The following is an 8,547-nucleotide window of genomic DNA, read 5'->3' as shown; positions in this document are numbered from 1 at the left end:
TTCGGGGTAAAAAGTAACGGATAAATAAGATTAGTTTTTATATTTTTATTCTAGAACGAACCATTATTGAGATATAACGGTTCTACAAGCACGTCATTTATATTCATATATTCAAATATTCAGGTGAACCGGCTAAAGTACTCGGGGTTACCGGGGTATGTTCTCGTGAAGAGTGCATGGAATAACTTTCAGTAGAGTTATTCCATATAAGAGCCATTTTATTAGTCAATTGGAGCCACTTGTGTAATTGTAAGCCCAACGGATGCGACTCCAACGAAAACTCTCCGATTTCTGTTAACTGTTGTCCAGAGGTTTCTCTTGTAGAAATGTATATATGTTTGTTTGTGTATTATTTCAGTCATCAGGTACCAGTTCCTCTGTATCCAGACCTAAAAATTCTGCAGCCTGCACAGTGGGTCCACTTGTATGGAGGAAGTGCCCAAAAATAATTAGAGTGCAAAAATCAAGCCAATGCGCCGGTTACAGCTTTGTGCTACTGCGAAGAGTGTTTTAAGAAACCACGAGCGTAACATTCTCCCCTCATTCCCCTCTATATACGGTAAGAATTGTTCTATGTTGTTAGTACTAAATGACATGAACAAAGGTACCGATTATCTTATGATGCAAAAATAGGCTTGGGGAAACAAAACAATCTCCAAAACATCATAAAATACAACCAATTTAGCGGATTAGAAAATCAACATTTTTGTATGAAAATTGGTAAGATTTTTAATATAGATCTTATAGCGTTTTGCCTGGAAGGCACGTACCGCCAACGTAAGACAAATTTGGAAGACGATTTCTTCATCTTGCGACTGATGCCAATTATGTTAATGTACGTGGTCAGATAACAGATTTATACGCTAATATATCCATAGAAACCCTATTCTAGGGCAGCTTTAGTAAACGGCCCACCATTTACAGTCTGGCACTAGATGGCAGTTGATTTTAATACTGAATAATCTTAAACCCACGACCTACTTTGAAAAATTATTCTCGAGGTGGGCGCTGGTGGGCATGAAACTAAGTTTGGATATAATATGACGAAGACCAAATGTTGCACCAAATCGGTTGAACAGTTCGAGAGCTATCGTGCTCTCCGTCCACCACATGTGGTGACATAGGGGTTTTTTATACCTTTCGGGCTGTTTTCCCAAGAAATATTGACTTGCCCCTGAAAAAGCTTTTACTGTCGTAATGGAGGTAGGGAATGCAAATCGCTTCAACAAAAATCAAAGTGATTCGAGAGCAGGTTTTAAAGTGAACTTATCCGAAATTTTGTGTGAGAGGTAACAGAAGGAGGAGACAAATATAGTCCATATTCGAACCTGATCTATATCTGGTAGATATATTAGGATGTGAAAGTATGGATTACATCGGTCACTCTTTTCAAAAGTTGTCGTGCGCACAATTTTCCCGAACATTTTTCAGCTTTTGTAGGGGAGGTACCGGAAGGAGTGGACCGATATAACCCATCTTCGAACTTAAACTAAGTTTGGACAAAATATTGCGATAGCCAACTATTGGACCAAATCGATACATCCGTTCGAGAGTTATCGTGCGCACTAGCCAGCCAGACAGACAGACAAACGGACTCCAATTTGTCTGAAACACATTTCGTCCAAACATACTTGGGGTCTAAAACCATTATTTCGATGAGGCACATTTTGCCCGTATGAAAGTGTATATACCCTCGTTAGCATAAATGCTGAGGGTATAAAAATGTACTGTATGAACAAGTTGTCTAAGAATTATTATTTCTGTAATGAATATAAAAGTCTTGAGGCTTTAAACTCATTGTATATTCAAAAAATGACGACTTTAGTATTGTGCTGATTGGAAGTGCATGAAATGACATGTTTGTAAGTGATAATATCTGATATAAGTAGGATACCTACCAGAATTTTGTTCCTATCATAAACAAAGTTGTAGCTGAAAACAACCGTAAACGAAATTAATGCTCAAACATTGGTTAAATGGTATTAAAATCTACTGTAATTTCGGCCTTTAGGCTAACGATAAAAATGTACCTAATCGAAATAATGACCTTTGATTTCACATATGTTTCGACAAAAGCCGCTTCAAATAATTTGGCGTCGATTTAGCCCAGTTCGTTCGTCTCTTTGGCTCGAGCGCATGAGAACTCTAGAACGCATCAACCGAACTTTAAGTTATATCGGTCTATTCCTTTTTTTCCTACAAGACTACAAAATATTTCGCACAATACAAGAATACAAATTGGTACGCACAATAATTCTGGAAGGTCCAAATCGGGTTCTTCGAGATATACATTAGGTTCGAATATGGATTATATCGGTTCACTCCTTCAGGTACCTCCCACACAATATCTGATTTCACCGAACATTTGAACATCCTAAAATTAATTCCGGACGTACATATGTATGTATATCAAGTACCAAGAGGGTCTACATGCGACAACATTTTCGGATACCTCCCTCACAAAATCCATTGGACATGTTGACCAATGCTACTGCTTGAGGTCTTGGTTACAGCGATATTCTATTTTTCGTGGGTAAGTCCATGCTTCCTGACAGTAGGTTCAAAAGCTCTAAATCTTACCATGACCAACTAAAATAACGGCTTGACATAACTATCGAAAGGAATGATTTCCAAAATTAGGTCCACTTCCAAAATGCACCATTCTTTCAGGTATCTTCTCCACAAAAGCGCAAAACGTTTGCGATCTTATCAAAATCAAATTTATGAGCTCAACGTAAGCATTTATTCGCAACGCCCACAATCTTGAAGTTTTATACCCAAATGTTTCCATATTTTTGTCGGAAAGTTTATACGTCCAAAGAAGGCCACGAAATTCTGAAACTCCCTGACTACACAATTTTTAGAACAAATATTTTGGTTATGAAGCCCGTATTCGATCTGTCTATAGATAAAAGTCTCAACTCACACAGGCTGAGGGTATATCTATGTCGGCAACCCGACTGATGCTTTTTTACATGTTTTCGAGAAAACAAAAGTTATGAATTTTCATAAGTTTGCCTCCGCTATGCCTACAGACGTCATAGTCCTTGGAAAGTTTTAAATGTCATCGAGTTCATAAACATCTAATCGTACAATTAAGATAGAAATATTGCGGAACAACAACCATTGGGAATCAGTAGAGCGAGTCTATAACTCAATTTTTGAGTTACCGACAATTGTCGGCAAAATTAAAATGCTCATAATTTCGGTAGTTACCGATTTTTTCGGTAAGTTAGCGACGAATAAAAAGCAGTCGTAAAATTCTACCGATAGTTCGACTGTTGTCAACTTTTATTGAACTTTTCATTCATAATTTTGCATTTAAATTTTACCGATTTTTGTCAGTAACTCAAAAAATATTTTAGAGAATCGCACTACTGATGGAGTTTTTCGACTTAACCTATTTTGTCAAGACTTAGCTAACATTTTGCCGAGACCGAATGTGGATTTCGTAGTCTCAAACAGTACTGCGAATAGAATTCGGAGTCTATGAGTCGTAGTTGGTATCGCCCGACTCCTGATAAAATTGTTTTCTCTTTTTTTTAATGCCCGTTCCAGAACCTGCAAGAATCTACACATTTTTACTACTAAAAATGAGTAGATTCTTGCAGTACTGGAAAAGACCATAAATGTAATTTTTTAGTTGGCTTGCATGGACTTTTGGTAAAATAGTAAAGTTTTGGTGTTTTTATGGCATAAAAGAATATTATTTTCTTACAATAGTTCGGTACAAGTCCAATCTGCACTCGTGGATTCGAGTTACTCTTTTTGTGGATTTATTTATTTCAATTAATTAATTTTTGGTCAAGTTGCATCGTGACAGGGATGCTTACGGCGATAACACTGAAGCAGGTACTGAATTGACAACATCGTTTCCTCATGAACACGATCCACTGGTGTCATGAGGAGGCACCCTTTTGCCGTCCTCAGGGCGAACATGTTTGAATATTCTTCCACTGCGTAGCGCTTACATTTGCACACCACGCTGGCGCCGCATAGCTTACCACCGGCCTATTGATTTGTAAGAGGTCAACAAGGTTTCTTTGTCAGCACCCCATGTATTGCCAAGCAGCGACTTGATGATCTTGTTCCAATTTCTGATATTATCGCAAATAGCTGTGACTTGCGCGGACGATTTAAACATGCTAGCGAACGTTACACACAATATTTTTGGGTAGTTAGTGGTCGGAACAGCCCCAATATGTTCAGTGGGAGCCTGATTTTAGCCGTCCAAGTGATGAACAGTATGGTAGTGGATTTAGCTGCGAATATTTTCATATTTCTCAGATGGAAGTACTACACTAGGTCAGCTATATAGACATTTAACCTATTATATATGTCATCGACGATAGGACCCAACGCCAAAATCGTACAATCATCTACATACATTATGATTTCTGAAGGGTGTGGAATTTCAGCAAGGTAGTGGTTAAACAGTTCCGGAGATATTACCTCTCCTTGAGAAACTCCCTGTTTCGCTCTACGGGGTTTGGATTTCTTGTTTCTGAATTCAACAAACGACTGGCGTCCGCAACTATATGTTGCACCCAACACGGCTGGAGAGTTGTTTTATATCCTTTATATCTATATCCTCGAACAGCTTGGCATGGTTGACAGTATCGAAGGCCTTCGATAGGTCAAGATCAACCATGACTGTTTGGTTGCACGTCCATTTTTGGTTCAGTCCTCTACTGATATGCGTAGATATGGCGTATAATGCTGTTGGAGTACTATGCATTTTCCTGACAACTGGAAAACAGCTTCTCCTCGTTTGGAGGAGTAGCGCCTCTAGAATCTTTGTTATTGGTGACGTGAGTAAAATCGGCCTGTACGATTCACCTCTGCTGACATTCTTGCCACGCTTCAGTAGAGGGACCACCCTACCAACTTTCCAGGCTTCTGGTAGAATATAGGTGGCTAACGATAGGTTGAGGACATTTGTTCAATATTCAACTCCGGATTCATACAGTTGCTAAGCATTGCCATTGGTGGGCCCAAAGTTTTGATGATTTCCCGTTTCGGATGACGCACAGTGTCGCCGCTTCCTTGTAAACGTGGACAAAAATAGAAGGAGTTGACCTAGGTCGATGAATTTTTATACAAGTACTTATGCGGGCATAGGATTGAAAAATTCCCATTTTGGTCCATATCGCTTCAGATTTGGATATATCCCCCATATATATATTTCTCCGATTCTGCTATAACTCAGCCAATTTTAATTGAACCGCCTTCAAATTTAATAGGCGATATTTGCTTGGGCTTCTGATCAGTTTTACCGATTTTGTTAAAAATCGGATCAGATTTCGATATAGCCCCACATATGTATATATTTCCCCGATTTTGCTATAACTCAGTATATTTTAGTTGAACCGCCTTCAAATTTAATATGTTATGAATTGGATCAGATTTCTATATAGCCCCCATATAATATTCCCCCGATTTTGTTATAACTCAGTCAATTTTAATGGAACAAAAATAAAACGAATCAGTCAAATAAAGTGAATTTATCCACTTAGGCAAAACAAGGATTCTTGCTCCTTTCGTTCAAATTGTTTATGATGATATGGTTGTGGCTCCGAGAATCGGATTTTATAGGATGTAAACTTTGCATTTTTTAATTCGAAAGGGATGTCTGTTTCATGTACCAAATGGTCGAAACTGCAATTTGCTGCAATTTTTAGATACACTCCATGAAAAAATCGAAATTCGTCAGTTTTGTATAACACGTTACTGTTTCAATCAACATAACGGTACTTTATGTATACACATTATATGTAAACTTTTTTTTCATAAATTGCAAGACTATCGACCACTCTTTAATTCTCTATTCAAAAGTTGTGGAATATGTCAATAGCTTCTTTAAAAAATTTCCATGAACATGTGTTTCTTTTTTAAATACATTTTAGTAAACGTCACATACGAAAAATGTTCTATATTTAACGAGCTATAACTTTATAGTAACACCAAATATCGACAACATCTTTGAGGTTTCTCCCATTTGAAGTGTTCTCAATAAAATAAAACCATAAAATTATAAAAAAGTCAAGAACACATTTTTCGATTTTTGTCCACTGAGGCAACACGGCATGCCGTGTGCAACATCGCCCGTCTTAAATCGTTATGATAGCTCCTCAGCTGAGAGGACTTTTCTTATACGGCGTAGCACACTCCTCTTCGCTCTATCACTCTCGGGGTGCTCTATAAATTCCCGATTCAAATAACACGGGCATCTCCTCGGGTCAGCTACTGTCACACCGCTGAAAGTAACATCCTCTCATCCTTTCCCGGATTCGAGAGTAATTTAACCTTTGCCCACTATTTACTTAATCCAGTACCAATGTTGCATTGTTTCAGGTGGTGTAGCCACTTTTTCCGCTTATGTTCGCATACCAGCCTATTGACTCTTGGGTCTTCAGGTTTCGTACGTCGAAGTTCATCACGCTCATTTGCTTGTCCCGTCGCCTCTGCTGGGAAATTTGGTCTAATTTCGGTTATTCGACCAGCAGGTGTGTAGCGAGCGGTTGCTGCAATGATGATGTCCCAGAAAGTTCTCTCAGCTACTCGAGGATCTGAGGGAATGGACAGCTCTCTGAAGTGGCAATTGGTAATTTCTCTGAACCTTTGCCAATTCTCTGAACCATATGTTTAATTTGACACTTAGTAATGTTTAAGTCTACAACTTATGTTTTAGTAGGTTTTCGCTAAGTCTTACCGTGAGCCTAAATAACTTTTTTTGCACACATTGGATTGATGCGGACTTTTACTCATGTTTGTGGGAATTTTTGCTATTTCCACTTTGTTCGCATGTATATTTTGACCGGACTACAACGGCAACTGTCACTTTGATGGAAAACGAGGTTAGTCGTAAATAAGCCTTTTACCTGTTGAAAGAACAATAGCCTAATATAAACTGGACATGGCGAGCAAAATATATTCGACGGAGACCCCAAAAAATATGGCAAGATATTAAATAATAATTTACAAGAGACTTGCCCATTTTTACAAACAACCTAATTTTTTAAACGAGGGAAGGTTAAGAGTTATTCGGTTAGTGCAATGTGAGAAAATGTTCAAATATTTTAATAAACCACATACAACCTACAACAGAGTAACTTCACTACGCACAAACTCAATCAATGACACTTCCGAGGCTGTTTTGGTCCTACGCAGCTCCAAAACTGTTGTTACAGGAGTTATGTTGCTGTTTTCTACGTCAGAACGTTTCCCAGCATATTTTCGTTGACAGAGCAGTGGAAGAGCTGCAATGTGTCACGCGGGCTTGTACAGCATGGTGGACGATATTTGGGATGGATGACCGCATTCACACGATGGCACCTGTGCTAATGCTATTCAAGCCAGCTGATATAAGGATTTTTCTCTTGTAACGTTGGACTTCTCTATCTAGATCATGAAAATCCATCCTGACATGCTTGGTTGGGGGTCTTAACCACCATAGGGCAATTAGGATGATCCTCACGGTAGCCCCCGATCAAGTACTGCAACGAGAGCATGCCATTGTGCTGCCGTACACAAAGAATCATCATCATGAGGAGGTACCCTATTGCAGTTCTCAAGACGGCGTTCTGACTGGTTTAAGATGCAAGAACCATGGTAGTTAGCAGTACCAGATTAAATCATGTCGATATTCATAAAGGAACCTGGCTCTCGCCAGATCGAAGAACAAGAAATCAAATTGATCACGTTGTGATTGATGGAAGACATGCATCAAGCCTGTTGGATGTACGATCGTTCCAAGATGCAAACAACCGCAAATACAGTACTTGGATACCAGAGACCTCCACCAAGGAATGCATGGTATGACCAGGGGTGTCGTGTTGCTACGTACTTTACAATCAGTAGCAACGCGTAGCGCTCGAGAGAGTTATCGGGAGAAAAGGAGAGGAGAGATATGGAAAATCGGGAGTGTGAACAAATCGAGATGTGCAGGAGACAGAATGAAGAATGAAGAAAATTCTACCAAACAGTGAAACATCAAACTGATGGCTTTGGGACTGGCACATCCTCCTGTAGAGACCTGCAAGGTAATCTGGTAACTGATACAGATAGTGTGTTAGAGATATGGAAAGAACGTTTTAAAAATGGCATTTCCAACATCATCCATTGTAGTGACACCTCCTCGGCAGCAAGTGATCTTATGCGACGTAGTGGTAGATCCCTATCTTTGGTGTTACTATGGTTGGTCCGACGAAGTTCATCACGCTCACTTGCTAGTCATGGAGCACAGCTATTTAGCGGGGGATTTATACTTTAAACAACTCTACCTCGGCCTGCTAAAGTCATCAATAAAGTGACAGAAGAATAATAAGGCAGCAGCAGACGATGACTTGCCATCCTAGACAAGAGGAGACATACTGATGCAGCTCACCGAACAACTTATTAACTTCCAGTATCAGGTCCTTAACTTTGGTGTTACTAAGGTTGACCCGACGAAGTTCATCACGTTCATTGGCAGTCATGGAGCACAGCTAGAAATCGTTACGTTAAACAAATCTACCTCGACAGGACCACAACTGCCTATTAATTAAT

General features: G+C 39.3%; 1 protein-coding gene across 1 annotated transcript in view; it reads right to left on the bottom strand.

Moving 5' to 3' along the window:
• nAChRbeta1 (nicotinic acetylcholine receptor beta1) overlaps positions 1-8,547 on the bottom strand; it is a 40,546-nt gene that overhangs the window by 3,892 nt on the left and 28,107 nt on the right. The window lies entirely within an intron of this gene.

This window comes from Musca autumnalis, unplaced genomic scaffold (genome assembly GCF_047663935.1).
Source record: "Musca autumnalis isolate F117 unplaced genomic scaffold, ASM4766393v1 scaffold_4, whole genome shotgun sequence".
NCBI lineage: Eukaryota > Metazoa > Arthropoda > Insecta > Diptera > Muscidae > Musca > Musca autumnalis.
This window is presented reverse-complemented; position numbering and strand designations above follow the sequence as displayed.